The following is an 18,152-nucleotide window of genomic DNA, read 5'->3' as shown; positions in this document are numbered from 1 at the left end:
TCGGGTGGAACTGACTGGAAATTTCCCTTTTCTGGAATGGTGTCTGATCCAAGCAGTCAGTTCTAATGAACAGCCCTTTTCCTCTGCCCACTGCTGCACTTGACAGATTCGCAGATTCCTCGCAATAGCTGCAGGTCAAGGTCACCAGTGCAGACAGACCAAGGACAGAGGGCGGTCCAATCCACATTTGCCCTAGCTGGCATCATGCCCTAAACACTAGTAAAGTTTCAGCTGTATTCTCACCTATACTCTCCTATAAACAAAAGATTGTGCTACAGTTTTTCATTAAGTTCAGGCTGCAGGACATGGCTGAAGCATGAATAAATAAGAGAACACTCACTAGCATAAAATGTTCCTGTTAAAGATCAGAATTTTTGGAAAAAAGCAATTAAGATGACACTTAAACACAAGTACTCCAGAAGGCAATTATCTTCACACAAATCAGCTTTAACGACTACTGATTCCCACATTTAAGCAGAGCACCTGACAAAATTTTACATCTTGTAAACTGTCATTTTCTAAAATCTTGAAATGTACTCAGTTGGTCTGCAAGATACTCAGTACATTACCTAAAAGTTTCTAATATGATACAGAGCTACAGAGCAAAGCCAAAAAATGAATCAAATTTGACATGTTGACGTCAGTGAATCACAAAAGGGAATGGATGGCATAAATAGAGAAAATTAATTGCCTAAAGGAGCTAAGAGGAGTGCAAAGCACAGTCACCGGAACTTCCACTACAAATTACCAGTTCAGGAAGATGACAGAGCATCTACACCTTCCTTACTCTATATTTAATGAACTTATTTTCTAACTTTAATTGAAACGACCCTAATGACAGATAAAGATCTAGGAGAATAGTTAAATATTTCTGTAATATTTTTGTGCCTCCAATTGTTCATTAAATGCAGCTGCTATAAAAGGAAAGCTGTACCATATGTAGAACAAATGAGAACTGATTACTAAACAAATGAATGGTAGGACACAAATGGTGAATAGACTAGCAGCTGTTTATGGGATGTATTTTATGAAGTCAGCAGCAGCAATTCTGCAGTTAAAGTTGCATTAGATCTGCACTTATCACAACTTAAAATCTGTATTTCATGCATTAGTATTTAATTTTGTCTTCAAATCTGGTGTAGTACCATTTTGTAGCACAACTGATGCTTTTACATATTTTTTTCACCCAGCACTCAGAAATGTAAACCCATCATCTTTCACAAGAACTATGTGCTCTACTCAAATTCTAAACTTCACATGTACTTAGTCTGAAACAGCGTTTACATAACACTGTATCTAAGATAATCCACAGGAGTGATGATAAAAGGAAATTAATGATGCACCCAAATTTATCAGCTTTTTCTTTCACTGATTTGTCTGCAGTGCCTGAAGCATGAATATGGGGAGTAGCAACAATATGGGATGGGGCTCTGCCAGGAGGATGCCACTCTGTGACGTAAGAGAAGAGGAACACAGCACGAGCAGGTAAACTGTGAGAATCAACGGGTTGAGGAGACAGGGAATGTAGGCATTAACAGGACAAACACATATGCATCCTGCAGATGAAAAAGCTTGTGTAGGTAGTGAATTCAAGTGCCTTTGTGCTGAAAGTGTTGTATCAGGTGGTATTCTGGCACTGTTGCCTTGGTTCTCTGAAGCATGAACAATGTAGGGTACCTTGGGAAACATCTGAAACACTTGCAGATACCTCAGCTTATTTTTTACAATGTGTTGTCTGCTCTCATCTGTTTGTAATTTAATTTCAACCAATAGCTCTTGTGATGCAATTAGATGATCATTGAATTAATATCTGAGACACCAAGAGCTATGCAGAATTCCTCACTTACCTCTTCAGAAAAAATCTGCTAACTTTTTTTATTAAACAAAGCATAAGCACCAAAATAAAAAAATGGAGGCAGCACAAAATCTGGACATTTACAAAACTACTGCAAAATTCAAAACCAAAAGGAATGGATTATTTTTCCCAATAGAAGTGTACAATCTCTGTCAAAGAAATGGCCCATTTGAACATTGCTGTCGACAGAGATTGCCCAGTCAATGGATGTAAATAATAGATTTTGGACAAGTGAAACATACAGCTATCATTGGCTTTGAAGGGATGTTTGTTTCCTTTTAAAAGCATGATACAAATATTTTAAAATGTTAATCATTTTACATAATATTGACAAAATTTTCCAGAATTACTAAAGACTTTGAGAGTTTTTCTACCTGTGTTCCCCAATTTATGATGGTAGCAGAAGAGCCTTAAATTTGGAAAAGATAAGGTTTCAAAAGCTACCTTTCTATAAAGCCATTGTCAGGTGGACAGACTGAAGTCACTAGTCAATTTGGAAGACTCAAATCTGCAGCCTTTTATTTTTAAAGATGCTGTTTACCAACTGTGACTAATATCTATAAGAACCTTATCAACAGTGTAAGAAATTTCTTTTTTGTGCAGCGGCTCCTATTGAAGATCCATATTGATCGATTTCAGTTGGACTTTACCCATGGTTATACCAGATTTTCAAAGAATTCTATTTTACCAGTGGACAACAGTGGGAACCTACAGTTTGAAGACTACCTCCATCCATATTGTACCAGTTTGACCAGGCTGAGCAGTTTGAAACCTCAGGAAGTCCCTGGACATGAAGCATTGAACAAAAGAGCTCTGTGGCAGATGAAGCAGGGTGGGTGACTTGGAAAATGCTGATCATGACCCATGCAGATCAATGTGTCAGGGAGCCAGAAGCTTCTTGTACAACTTGTCTTACCGACTGCCTGCACAAGGGGGTGCTTTGAAACAAGCAATACTTACCTACCCGACCGAGCAAAAGCTATTGGTTTAAGGGCAATGAATATGTGTGTAAACTTTCTGGTGTTTCAGTGCTATTTTCTTTGTTCTACTCCTCTGGGAAAATACAGAATACTTATTTTGAAGAAGCTGTCATGAATGTCTAAGTGATTTGGTGATTCTACAAAGCTCTTAAAGACAAATCTATAAGAGGGGATTTGCTGAGTAGCAGTTAGTAAATAAGGTCTTGAATTAGTGTTATTGATCCAATCCAAAGTATGCTCTAGGACTTTAGTGAGATACGCAGGAATGAAGCCTATTTGCAAAAGAAGAGCGTAGAGAAAAAGAAACATGTGGCTTACTCCTAGGCAATAGCAGGGCACTGAAAGAAGTAAGCTCTAGGAATGTGTTGAATCAAGGCATTTTGAGTACCAATTTTGCATACTTCACTCATGCTGAACAACAGTCAGACATGGATGCAGATAAATGTGAGCTCTCTTATCTCTCTCTTTGCCTCCTTCCACTAATGCCAGACAGTGTTATGTGCATGTTGTGGGTCATTTGATGCACTTGATACATTTCACAAATAAAGCAGGTGTGATGCTCTTAGATTATCATTTTAGCTTGGGCTTAGGAGTCTGCTTACAAGGCTTATCTCCAGACCATACCCATAGGTTGTCCCTGTACTCGTGTTCTGCAGCAATCTGTGAGGGCACAATGGACACAGTGGGAATACACATTCCCAGAGGTCACCTAGTGATGCTCCAGCTGCAAAAGGCAATTTGCCCATGAGAGCCAAAGCACTGCCCCTACAAACCTCGAGTCCTCAGGACTGAATGCTTCATTTCACTGACTTGCTTCTGCTGAGCTGCACTAGGTAGAGCTTGTGTCCCAACCTGTCATTAAATCTTGGTCCTTTGAGCATGATAGATTCTAAGGGAAGGATGTATTACTGAGTTATTCAATTTAAGAGCTACAAATTTTGTCCTTTATATAAAGACATCCTTACTTGGCTTTACACAAAATACTTGGGGAGGTACAGGCCTCGGGTCTAAAACTGACATTTCCGTGAGATGATCTAAAATTATCAAATGCCTTGGAGGACATCTGACTGCAGAGGAAAGACTTTAAGGGGGAAATCACAAAACATGTAATGGCATCAAAGTGCTGCAGTCTGGGAAAGAGAATAAAATCCTTAATCCTAATGATTTTCTTCCCTTTCTGAGTGCAATGTCAGAAGAAACTTTACCAACTTAGAACACGAATAGAAGGACGGTCAATGAAGAACTGAAAAGAAGAGCTGAACTGAAAAGTGAAGACTCCCAGACCAAAAATACTGTTCACCAAAAGTTCCCAATTAAGCAATTAAGCAGCTCCATTTAAACTGTGACAGCAAAGGACTATCAGATGATGGCAACTTCCATGTTATTCAGGCATGTTGGAATTGATAAATTATTAATAATCTATGTTTCAGAGGGGGCATGATGGTTAATAGGAAACTGCAACTACCAAACAGCTGTATGTGAAGCACATTGCTGTAATCTAAAGCTCTGGTAGCCTGAATATGGGCTCACTGGCAGTTTTAGTTGATGAAACTGTAGTTTTTCCTTAGCTTTTTGCACTTACAGCTTCTAATCAGGGAGGAAATTTCATACATAGCCATATTCAGACTTTTTGTAAAGAAATTCTCCAGGGACCATGTTCTGGAAATCAACTTGACATTCATTAGAAGCTACTTATAGAAAATGTCCTGAAAGCAAGGACCCAGGTAAAAGATACCACTATGATAGCAGAAAGAATACAAAGGTGATCATTGCAAAGAAAAGAAATGCTAAAACATGGTAAAATGACTCAGGAAAGACAAAAAGTGAAAATACATACTTGCATGTACCGATGATTTAAATACTAGCATTCAGGCTTACATAGCTACATTTCCACCCCAGACATTCTCCTGTTTGACCTCTTGTTTTAACAGCATGCTTGCAAAATATTACTTTTACTTTCTTACATTCACTACAACATTTCTTCTGTTTAAAGTTCACACTGCTACCTTTGACCCATCACTAGAAAGAACCATTACTAAATAACTTAATGAGTGCACTCATGCTTATATTTCTCCCCTTTATTTTTTGAGCATGTGCAGTTGCATAAGACTCTCTCTATGAATAGTTTATGGAAGTTACTGAAACCTTAACTTTGCTACAAGAGGTACGTTCAGACAATGAAAGATCTCCACAAAAAAATAACAGTCTGTGGAAGTGCACTGATCAGATGAGTTCACTGACTGAATATACCCTTGCCTACAGCTTTTTAGACATTATCATGCAAGATTATGCAAAATTTCTATGACTGAACATTCCATTCTTTGCAAACAAACCCACACTGAATTAAGCAGTAATCCTTGATACACCTACAAATTTAGCCAAGGTGCTTGGGCTGTTTGAGAATAAGATGTGCCTACTGTATGCTCAAAAACTGGAAATCAAAATGCATAAAAGAACTAAGATATTTACCTGAGGGCAAAACCACACCTACTATTGTAATTTGCAGGTCATTTATGTTTATTACTGCTGGTATGAATTCACCTTTTACAGCATGTGTTATGTTCTGTCAAACTAAAACACAATTACCCAACACTGTATCTTCTTCCTGTAGAGCACAACAATTTGTCTGTGCTCCTCCCTCCCTCTTTGTTTTGCGCCCTCTCTCCTCCATTTCCTCACTGCTCAGTCTCATCAGCTCCTCTGCCCCTCTGGAGACACATGGGGAGAAAGCAAGAGAAAGCAAGATGGAAGAGTCCAGATGAGACAGGATGGTGCAGCAGCCAGAGGGAGGAAGTAAAGCTGCTGAGATATCTCCTTGAAGGAAGTACCCCAGAGAGATTGGCCTTCAAAGGCCTTCAAGCTTAAATGTCAGGTTTCATCTGTATAAATATTACAATGAAAACAGCTCCTCTGTTTACCTCCACATTCCCCTTCATCCCCAGTCAAAATGAGACAGAGTAAAAACAGAAGAGTGTTAGCACAGCCCTGTGCTCTGCTGGCTCTGTCACTGTCATGTGGGGCTGCTCTCTTGGGCTCATTTTCAGCTCAACTAAGGCACTACCTCTCTGGTGGCCAGATGGCTCCTCAGCAAGGTCCCTCCTGTGGTCTCTGGCTGCCCTTCCCAGAAGTGCCATGCTTCTGCAGGGATGTCAGCTCTCCTCTTACCCTTTCACAGCTCTCAGCCCTCCTGCAGGCTCCCGCTTCCCACTTCCTCCAGCAAATACAGCAATTTCTTCCATTGCCCTCTATGAAAGATGATACACTGCACCTGGCACACAGGGACCCACAGGAGACACCAGCAGCCCAGCCTCCTGCTGCATGGCACATCCCTTGGAAATGACTGTACTGCTGGCCAGTGAGACAAATAGAACAGTTCCCCTTTCCAGCAAAACCTCTAGGTCACTTCATACAGAAAACAGTGTAGGGAAAGGAATTACTTTGGGAAATATGCCTTCTACTCCAGTAGGGTGGCTGTAGCCAGGTGAGCGTAGGTCTCCTCCCAGGTGACCAATGACAAGATGAGAGGACATAGCCTCAAGCTGCACCAGGGCTAGGCATCAGAAAAAATTCTTCACAGAAAGAGTGCTTCAGCATTGGAACGGGCTGAACAGGGACGTGGTTGAGTCACCATCCCTGGAGGTGTTTAAAAAAGACTTGATGAGGCACTCAGGGCCATGGTTTAGCTGATAAGGTAATGTTGGGTCACAGGTCAGATTCAGTGATCTCAAAGGTCTTTTCCAGCCTAGTTTACTCTGTGATTCTGTGAGATAATAATTTTAAAATTATTACTCTTATTGGCTTATGTATCTGTTGCCACTAAACTTTTAAAATAAAAAATGAGTTCAGCATATAGAAAATTACCAGAGACAGTGCTGGGGCACCCTGAGCAGCTGGGAAAGAGGACGAAGGCTGAAGTCTCCAACCATACCTGGAAGCCAGAGAGGTTTGCTGAGTACTCTTCAAAAACTATGTACTAACAACAGCTGAGGCCAAATACTTCCTTGAGAAGTGACAAAATAATCCATGAGGCTAATATTCAACCATGACAAATAAATATGTAGAAGTCTGAGATGACTGCTTTCCATCATGTGAACTATTTTGTGGTTAAAATGATGCCTTACATTTTAGCTTTCAGTTTTCCAGGCTCTGTACTGCAGCAGTACGTAACGCTGAACTTCACATACAGTGTTAGCACCTTCTCCTCACAGTTTAGTTAGGCAAAACAATCCTTTTCCAGGCCGAGAACCAAGAACACCGTTGCAGCTTCAGGCCCAAAAGTTATAAACAGTCAACTGAGAAGAACAATCTGGGAGAATGTGACTTCATAACCTGAAGCTGTAATTGGACATTTAACCCTAATACGTAAATGGACCAAAACTTATAAAAGTGTGAAAACTCATGACCCGTTGTCCATCTTGGGTGTAGCCTTGGCCAGGCTCTTGTACTGCCCAAGGTGTATCCTTTGAAGGCCTTTTAATAAACACCTACTTTATTCCTTTAACTCTCTAGCCTCTGTTCTAGGTGGCCTCTCAAGGCATCAAAACCACCTTTCGCTTTTCTTGTGATATCCACAATATACTGAACCTCTAAAGACTGTAGGAAAATAAAACAATAAAAAAATCTGACTTGGAACTGGAAGTTTCAAAGGTACAAAATACTCCAGTTGTATCAATCCCAGGACTCAAAAATCAAGAGAATAAGCCTCAAAAATAATGAATCTGATGGGAAAAATAAATTCTGCTTATGTATGTTTGATTTTCTTGTTTATTCTTTCTTGCCTATACATCTTTGATTTAATTGTTTGCAATGGACACTGGTCTTATACTCCTTTTCAGTTTGTATCACATTTTCCAGGTTTGCCCTGTGAAAATGAGGGTCCATCATGTATTTAAATGTTTGAAAGTGGAATCACATTTCTTGCATTCGAGAATTAGTCATGCATACTACATATGAATATTATAAATTCCCACATTAAGTATGAACTCCACTGCCTAGAAAGAAAGAGATAATTTGCATACCCTTTTTATAAAGTACTATGCAGGGGTAAAGTCCTTTAAAAGAGGAACAGATTTGTGAATTATGATAAGATAAACTTATAGAAACTCCGTGTTTGCCAATGTTCTATTAACATATACAATATTAACACAGGATGCTATTACACAATGACAGGATTAAAGGACAATAACTACTATAAAAAGATAACAAATACTTGAATAGTCCATCAATTTCCCAGTGAAAGTAAGAAACAGCTTTATTTCTTTCTGATAGTTAATATTACCTTAAAAGTTCTCAAATAGAAAATTGCTCATATTCACCAGCAATTTTCACTGGTAGACCACAAAGAGTTCTTACAAAGGAGGTAGGTATCTCAACTTCACAGGTGGAGACACGCATACATACAAAATAAAATTATCTTCGTTAGAACAGAGAAAACAGTGTGGGAGCATCAGAGCAGCAAAGTTCATGTCAAGTGCAGGTCCTAGTCACCCAGCCACAAGTACAGGGAGCTAAGGACTGGAGGATGCCATGCACATGGTGCAAGCAAAGGCAACCTTGGACACCACCAGAGCAGGCCCCCCCAGTGCCACCCTGGGGTGCAGGCACACAGCTTGGGGCCCTGCTAGCACAAAGGCCACCCAAACTCACAGCCAGAATGAACCCCTCCAGCACACCAAATCATCAGCAGCGTGGGCCCTGTAAGGCAGCAGAACCATACACACAACAGAGGTGCCCTACATCCTAGCATCAGGCCCCTTAAGGCTGCAATCTTTCCAACACATCTCACTGGCACCTCAGCTACCTGAGTGCCAGGAGCCTTGCTCAGCCCTTAGGGCACCTGCTCCTCTCTGCTCCTTCCCAAGCAGCAAGTCAGAGGACCACTTTCAGATTTTCTGCATGGATGTTTCATACAAAAGAGTGATGCTGCTGAGAAGGACAGGAACACAGCTCTTCCTACCCTGGTGAAACAGTTACTATCTGTAGGGTAGTTACTGTGCCACAGAGAACGTGATGACATGCCCTGCTCTGAAAATGTTCCAGCCTTGTGGAAGCCTTTGGGATCTTAAAACTTAATTTTATCATTATAGATCTGTAGCACAAACAAAGAGATTTGAGTTTCATTTGTCATGCTCTGCTACTGTGGTACAGCAACCCTGGATGGATTCTAGGTGCCTGCAAAAGCTGCTCTATGCCCTCTCTTCTCAGCTGGGCAGAGGAAGGTCCTGGGTCAAGATAAGGACATGGAAAGATCACTCACCCATTACTGTTGTAAAACAGACTCAGCTTGGGAAAATTAGTTTAATTTATTACCAGTCAAGAAAGGTATGAGAAATAAAACAAAATATTAAAACACCTTCCCTCCATCCCTCCCTTCTTTGTGGGATCAACATTTCTCCTAACATTCTCTACCTCCTCCTCCTCAATGATGCAGGGGGACAGAAAATGGGGTCTGCAGTCAGTCATTCACACATCTCTACCCTACTTTGGACTCCTGCAGGGGGAAGACTCCTCACATTTTTCCCTTGCTTCAACATGGGGTCCATGCCATGGGAGCCAGTCCTCCACAACCTTCTCTAATACATGTTCTTCCCACAAGCTGCAGACATTCACAAACTGCTCCAGTGTAGGTCCCTCCCTCAGGGTGCAGTCCTTCAGGAGTACACTGCTTTGGTGTGGATCCTCCATGGGGCCACCAGTCCTGCCAGCAAACCTGCTCAGCAAACAGCTCCTGCCAGAACTCTGCTGAAGCTCAGGCTTCCCAAGGGGTCACAACTTCCTTCAGGCCTCCACCTACTCCAATGCAGGGGCCTCCCCAGGCTGCAGGTGTATCTCTGTTCCTCCATGGGCCTCCATGTACTGCAGGGTCCCATCCTGCCTTACCCTGGGCTGCACCACGGGCTGCAGGGGAATCTCTGCTCCAGTGCCTGGGGCACCTCCTGCCCTTTGCCCAGACCTCAGGGTCTACTTCTTACTTGAAGCTTTAGAAACAATCTTTTTTCCTTCCTGATTGTCATTTTATTATCCAGACAGCAATACTGTAACCAGAATACACACACTAAGATGAAGCACTGAATTTTGGGATACCACAGAGTAAAGAGAATTCCCTCTTCACACATACCAAACTGATGAACTGATGAACCTGCCTGTAGAAACAGGTCTGCTGTTCCTTGGCTTTGTTGACAGTTCAGATTTCAATTTCCTACCTAATTAAAAAATTTGGTGAAATTCTCAGTGAAATGTACTGCCCCTCCATATGAAATCAGGTCAAGTGTTAAAATGTAAAGTACTTCTATTTTGTAAACAATCAAATTCTCTTCATAAAGGTATGACTGCCTTTCCTTTAGAACTGTATCTTTTGCCTCCATCCATTACAGAGCCCAGGAGAGCTATAGTATTGACTTTGAACAGATACTAAGCGGGTTCTTATGTCTGTCTTTATCCAGCCCTTGAAAAGGTCTGTGATGAACTGGTTTCTTTGTCCCTCTGAAAGGTAAGATAAAGACAGATTAAAAAGATTCTTCTACAGCCTGGAATGTTATATATATGCATTGTACATGTCTTCCACTCATTAAAGAAACAGATTCTGCATTCTGCAGTTAAGGATTTTGGGAACAGTTAATTACAAAAAATTATTAATACTTTCAGACATAAAAGCCTTTGTTGGTGTTTTTCTGTTTTTTTCAAATAGGTTCAACAGGAATCATTTACATACTTAAGTATAGTAAACAGGGAGAAAGATCCATTTTTAATAGGCTGGGGACCTTTTTCTACAGTGTCCAGACTGATTTACCAAAAATTAATTGCATGGTTGTAGTACTGATAAATCAATTATAAAAACAGTCAAGGAGCAAATCAAAACCAATCTTCTTCTTCCAGAGAGAATTATGTCAGTACAATTGCAGTACGTAGGCAGCAATTGACCATATAAGAAGGCACATTTCTTTCTGTGACAGGAATGTACCTAGTGTGCTGCCCAGTAGTGTATGCTCAGTAAAATCAACCAAATATCTGCATTTTTTGATCTGTTATTTTAAATGTACAGCTAAAACTTTGAACAAGATTCTTTCATTAAATATTATCTTTATTAATAGACATTCATTTGTGTGTGGGTAGTGCCTACAGGCACTGACTCAGAAAAAATGCCTCACCAGATCACCCACTGCACACAGATGAAATAAAAGGACAATCTTGCCTGAGAGGCTTTTCAGTGAAAGGGCCCAAACCTGTGGGGTGGGCACGTGCCCATCTTGCTCTGACTGCCCACAAGAGTTGTGCCCTTGCCCAACCATCAGCCTACAAGGATGCACCAGACGTGCCCACTGCCAGATCCAGTGGGTCCAAGCACATCACAGAGCTCCCTGTGCACGACCCTTGCTAAATAGCCCTTCTATCTTCTCACCAAGATCCTCCTAGATCCTGTCCCCCTAGGACATGAAAGCCCTCTTTCTGGAGAGAACCCACCCACACAGCTTGGCAGCTCCATATCCCAGCGGTGGCCAAGCTTATGGCTATGGCTGGGCCCTGAAACAGAGGACACAGCAAATGAAGCAGCTCTCTTCGCCAGGACCCTCCAAAAGAAGTGCCTAACCTGACTGGGCTGTTGAGGCACTTGCAGTTTGCTCCAGATTAAGACTACATAGTCTTGTCTATTTTTTTTTTTTTGCACAAATGGTTGTATAGCAAGCACTGTCCCACTGAATGTTCAGTGTGAGATGAAATTCCCTGTCCCTAGTTACCCTGACTGAAAGATCACACATGGTTTATCATTGGCTGCAATGCCAGCATTGGTCCTTAGGTGCTGCAGGTACAATTAGCATGAGCCACACACACACACACACATGTTCATGGGGATCATCAATAAGGTGCACTTTTTTCGTTCAGTGTCCTCTCAAATCTGAATGCAAGTGGTGCTAAGATTGCCAGGTCATCATGGTCTTGGTGCATGGCCAGCAATGCCTGAGGTGCAGCATCCACAGGCAAGAGCTCAGACCATGTATCAGCCATAGAAAGAGGGAGAGCAGGGTGCTGGAGCTGGACTGAGCTATTCCACTTCAGGATGGCTTGGCTCACTGCAGCAGAACTAAGCCAGGCTGGTTGCAGTAGTATGTGTGCATTTTTCCAAGGGACATCAGATTGTACATCAACAGTATCAATCATGCAGGGTATGCAGGAAATTCCTGGCAGGCATTCTGCTCAGCTCGTGGACATGACACCGCTTCATGAGACTGGGGCATAACGCTGTGGGCTCTGCTGCACTGGTTTATGGTGTGTGCCTGGTCAGGGCAGCTGGGCCATCTGCTCTGCAGTGTGGGCTGCCAGACTGCCTGGGGGTGTGTGCTGAAGGATTCAGTGGTCCCAGGCTGACACCTCAGGCATTCAAACTAAAATCTTTTCATGACCTCTATCTATTAAGCAGAGGTGCTGCTTTGGGATATTTATACCAGTTTTTCAAATTTCAAGAGAACAGGTACCAACAGACCAGCTATCCTGAGCCTCATCCTAGTGCTGGGATGGAAAGACAAATCCATTCTTGTGTCACACCTCAGGTCTGCTCAAAAAAAGCACCACAAAAGACAAATCCCTTTGCTCCTTCCTTGCTAAGATAAACTTGCCAAGAAAGCACCACTGGTAAAAATGCACACAAGAGCTTTTGCAGCTCTCTGCTCTGTTCCACTAGCACACTGTTATTATCACGATGTGTATAAGAATACATATTATAAAAATACAATTTTGTGGAATCTGCATGTTATTAGACACATACAGTTAATATAGAAAAATGAAATTAAATTTAATCTGGTTATTCATAGACTGTATACAACTCAAATCCCTCAGACAAAATGTTTTCACCTGCTATTTAATAAAAAAGCAGGCTTTGACCTTTCTTTCTCTTTTTATGTGCTCATTTTAATTTTAAAAGACTGAAGCAAAGAATCTAAACATGGGTTGAGCCCTTGCATAGTATTTTGACCTCCTTTATTTTGAAAGAAGCTATCAAGGTTCCAAGCTTATATCAGCAGTGGCCTTTGTCAGAAAAAATCTATTTTCAAGGTATGCTTAAGGTTAATAGCCATGCTGCTTTTCTTTTTCAGAAGCTCATTTAGCAGCACAATTATGATGACAATGATGATGATTGATTACTAACTTCTGTCTTTTTGCACAAAAAGCACCATTCCTGACTGGATAACCATAAATGCTGTAATGATCATTAACGTTGTTGCAGGAACCACTGCCAAAGTGATAAATAGATTTGGTTTACATTAGCTACCAGTCTAAAAGCATCATTTGACCTCATTAATAGATCTAATAAAATCTGGAATCAGGCTCCACAAGAAGACTGTCCTTTTTAGAACAAGAATTCCATTTTTTTTTTTCTGATCTCCATAAATATAAGAGCTGAAATTTTGTACCATTGTAAGGTCACAATTCTCTCCAAAACACTCAGTGCAAATGCTGGGCATTCAAGTTTGTCGTAATTCTTCAGTCTGGAAGAAACTTAAACTGTTCCTGGGAGGCATTAAAAGATACCTGTACAAGACCAGTGAATCTGCATTTCTTGTAAAAGTGGTCAGCTTGCTGAAGGAACCAAGGACATATTTATGCATAGAGGTCTGTAAATTTCATGTTAGTACACTGAAATTGCCCCCATATTATATGGTTGATGTACAGACACAGCATTTTAGATGTGTGAAAAGACAAAGATGCAGACTACATCTGATGCCTCAATCTACAGTTACTACATGCTACAGTTTCTTTTTTAGTTCATCTTTAAGGTACATGTATAACACACTCCTCACTGCTGCTGTACTTCTCATTTTGCCTACCTAGCAATCTCAGAAGTTCATAAATCAGCATACCTGGAATATGTTTTCTTTCAAACTGTGCTTTAGCCTTCTGCTAATTAGCCGAAATAATTAGTTTACATGAGCTCTAGTTAGGTCTTCTATTCAGCTGGGCCATGAGAGTGTGTTATAACTGTTATAGCTGTAACTCAAAGTGATAGTTTTAGTTTCACACTCAGATGATGTGGATCTGAAAGAAGCCTGGGAAAGACTGTTTTATAGCTCACATATCATCCTGAAGGACAGCACTACATGTTCTTGTATAGTGTGGATTAATACAGCTAGTTTGTACCAATACTTTTTTGGTGGACTTGTCAAGTGAAAACAACTACTATCAGTATGTCTCTTAAGAGAGAAACTCGCCCTAAAAATCTCACCTACTATTTTAATCACCCTTTTAAAAAAATGACTGTAAAGTACAGGGTGGAGTATGAATATGCTAAGGACAGCAGAGGAACCATGAAATAGAAGACTTTTCATCAACTTCTGCCTTTTATTTGGTGATTGCTGCTGATTCTAAAATTCAGTAATGTTGATAATGGGAACCAGAAATCTGTTCTCCCCTCTGATTTTAGCCTTTAGTTTGAATTATTTCCTACACAATGCCATGACTTACAGCACGAGTTAGAAGTGCAGTCATAAATTAAAGCTTCTGGCTGGTTGAAGGAATTTAATCTAAGTCTCCTAATTTCCTGGAGGAACACTCCAACTACAAGATTAACATATTAAGCTGATATATATTAAGAGCTGTGCTACCAGTTTCATATAAAAAGACCCAGCCTTGTTTTACTCCTACCCTCATTCACCCAAAACAAAGACTGTAGGCATCTGTCCTTCAAAGGGATTTTAATTCCCCACTGTTAGGTGGGCAGGTTTACCAGTTTGCTGCTCTGGGACATGTGTAAGGGATTTCAGATGAAAACCTTCCATTTTAAATCCTGTATCTGGCTTGTTGCTGGACAGCCAGCCTGGGAGGCTTTTCATTGTTCTGAGACCCCATGACTCCCACCTGTGCTAAGTCTGAAGGCCAGCCACGTAATACTAAATGCAGGCTGCAAGGTTTTCTCAAATTATGTCAGTCATTCTTCCTGAATATGACAGAAATAAATAAATTCCCTCTCTCAGTACCAGACTCCACCTCTGATTATCTGCATTAGGTGTCAGTTTTGCCTTATGCTGCCCAAATGAAAAGCAGACACATTCTGGGCACTTACATCCCTTATGGGATCTAGTTATAGAAGCTCAGCTCACAGAAAGAGCCTCCTTTCCTCCATCCTATCGACCCTGACTGTGCTCAGCACAGATTGATCCTACAAGTATGTCCAGACCAGAGTTTTTGCACTAAGTGAAGCATTCCTGTAAGGGCACATTGAAAACTCAATGCTGAAATGTCACAGCTTCTTCCTGTAATTGGGAAGAGAATAGGAAATAGAACCATATGCGAGGTCTTAAAGTCAATTCTCAGACATTCTTGTTTCATTTTGCTGCAGAAAACAGTCATCAGGGTCTGACTCTGAAGTTCTATACTTGACTTGAATCTACAGTTCTCTGGTTGACACCACTCCAAGTTTACTGCTTATCTTTGAATTGCTTTCTGAATGATTTGTTAGTTGCATAATCAGAGAATAGTGTTATGTTCCTTTTAACAACAGGAAGCAGCAGGCTTAAAGATCACAAAGAATGCCACTAAACCTCGAGAGCAATGAATTTAACACCAGAGCCTGTGTCCTCTCCTGAGACAGGCATACATTTAATTACAAAATAAATTTTTTACTCCAGTAATATTTTGCTCCAGTATTTACAGCCAACCTTAGAAGCTGCTCATGATGAACATATTTTCTTACTGCTATTTAAAACCCACTGCATCCCCTCATTTTCAAGAGTTCATCTCACTTACTAAAATCATTTACTTAAACCCTATTCTTTTTACTGGATTAATTTCATTGCTGCTAATCAGAGACTGAAAAAAAAATTCAAATCTTAACATTAGAAGCACACAGCAGAATTCTTGTTACTGTCTCTATATAAATACATTTTTAAATGGATTTGAAGTGATTAATCTCTGGTTTGGCCAGAAAGAGAAATAAAAATTAGAAAGGAATGCCAGGGAATGCCTACAAAAAACAATCACTCCTGGAATGAAAAGTCAGTTTGCTGAAATCAAGGGCTGTGTTTCTGGTCACTTCTGTCCAGTGAGTTATGTGTCCCAGGTTTCCAATTCTTCTAGCAAGTATTCTGCCATTAACGAAAGAAGCTCTCTCCTAATAAGAACTTTGCTACAGCTCATCAACCATTCTTTCAAACCTATGGCACCACCAGTAATGAACAATTAATCCTCTGCCTCCTCAGAACTGAGTTAAGCTTGGAACAGAGAGGAAAAAGCAGCAAAAGAAAACGGGTTCTGTGAAGCATGAAGAAATGAAAATAAAAACATGATAAAGAAAATAAACATTAATGGTAGATGAGCAATCAATAAAATCCAAAGCTTGCAAAGATTGCCTTGGAAACTAAGTGCTCTGAAGGAATTTAAATAAGTATAAATGGAATCTGAGAAAGATTTATTTAAGAGTAAATTAATTCTTCAGCATATTTTCCTTTTTTACTTTCTTTGCATGATTGTCTCTTAGGCTACTTCATTTTCTGCATATGGTGCCACAGGACAGCAACAGATTTATTTCTAAGTTATATATGTTCTTCCATAGTGATTATTCCAGCAAGAAAAATGTTAACACATTTAAATTAGTGCAAATGAGATAGTGGTTTGTTATTGGCTGAAAGTGCTTCAAAAAACACTTATAGTGATACACAGATGCAACTTTGCATCTGCAGTCTAATTAAAACTAATCTAATTAAATATGGCACCTCTGCAAAGTCGCTTGAGCTCTACAGAGAACACACAGAATTCCTTTTATAGTTGGACAGAGCTTCCAAGAGCAAGTGTGTCTGCCATTTCACTTCATTCGGAACCACTTTAATAGCAGGTGAATAATCAGCAAATAAATTGTCCATGGCTGCCTTGGAATTGTTCACTCAGAGAGGCAGTGATAATACAACAGCAATGGAGGCCACATGGAGGCATTGCCCTTTCATTATGCAAAACAATACAGCTGGAAAAAAGAAAAAAGCTTGAAGCCATAAGTCATCCTTTAGCCTCACTTATTAAGGAAGAATTCTACAAAAAACCTACTTGTGCAAATGAGCTACATTACTGATGTGAGTTGTTCGCAGCAAAGTTGGGCATCATCAAAACTTTGTCCTGTCTAGCTACTCCTTTTAAAATATTTTCTTTTCCCCGGCAAATAAACATCCCACAGACATTGTATTCAGTAAGAAAACTTACTGCTCTCAACTGAAAATCTGCCATAAGCTATTCTAGCACTGAGATCTAAAATGGTAACAAGGTAATAAAATAATGTCTTTCCCTCTCAAAAAATTCAGTAAGAAATCTCATGTTGGAAAACTGTCTTAAAATGTTTAAACCAGCTACAGTCACAGGAAAGAAGGTCAAAGGAGGACAAATCCCAATGAAGAGAAATTGTCATCACAACAGATTTCCATAAGGTATTCCAGTAGGAAAAAATATTCTGTGTTCCCACTTAAAGAAATAAATAATATTATAGATAATAGAGAACTGTCTTGACCTATTACAACCTAAATAAACTATGCTGAAAACCAAAGAGAAAAATGTATGGTGCTTGGCAGGAATCTGAATTTATGCAGAGTAAAGAGGCTCTCCAGATCTTATAGATTTTCCTCTTAAATCCTTTTTTCAAGGCTCATCAGATCACCAAAATGCTAAATATCCATATTGATATTCATAAATTGTTGAATTCCAATATGTCCTTGATTCTGTGGGACAGACATGGTTCTATATTCCTGGGAAAATCTCTGTATTAGGCCACACTTTTGTTACAATAGATAAATGGAATGAGAGCATAGGAAAACTATACTGGATTTGACACTCTCCTAGAGGTCAGCAAACTGAATCTTCCAACCATTTTAGATGAAATCTTCACTGTGTGAAAAATGAAGATAGGCTGAGAGAAGAGCTCTGCAGACTTCTCTTTGCTCAGCTGGAGGCCTGAGCAGTGAGCTATGTACCCCTGTAAGGCAGAGGCTAAGCCACCTCTCCCACAGAACAGTGGCTCTGAGTCCCTGGCTCTCCCATGGAGCATTTCTGTGCCACCCTCAGTGAGGCAGATGAGTGATGCATTCTCCATGCAGTCTAACCTTCAGGCTATAGGCTCCCTCTCTTCTCTGTGGGGTGAGTTACATGGCTTTAAACTTGTTTAGACTAAGATGCAAGCCATGTTCTTCCTCATCTCCTGGCAGTGCCTTAGCAACTATTCCTATCATAAGATAAATTTGGTGACAACATTTGGCATTTCCCTTTCCTTCTTCAGTCCCATTGCAGCTCCACTGCCTCCAAGGATGAAAACACAACCTCTAAGTAAAAACAGCAATAGCTATGACAAGTAA

General features: G+C 40.4%; 1 protein-coding gene across 3 annotated transcripts in view; it reads right to left on the bottom strand.

Annotated features, from left to right (window-relative positions):
- The window catches only part of SYT1 (synaptotagmin 1), a 333,762-nt gene that overhangs the window by 89,451 nt on the left and 226,159 nt on the right, over window positions 1–18,152 (bottom strand). The gene's annotated exons all lie outside the window — the stretch shown is intronic.

This window comes from Melozone crissalis, unplaced genomic scaffold, assembly GCF_028551555.1.
Source record: "Melozone crissalis strain CALT ecotype California unplaced genomic scaffold, PUWL_Pcris_2 ptg000004l_1, whole genome shotgun sequence".
Taxonomy (NCBI): Eukaryota; Metazoa; Chordata; class Aves; order Passeriformes; family Passerellidae; genus Melozone; species Melozone crissalis.
The sequence above is the reverse complement of the archived record's forward strand: the minus strand, read 5'-3'. Positions and strand labels throughout refer to the sequence as shown.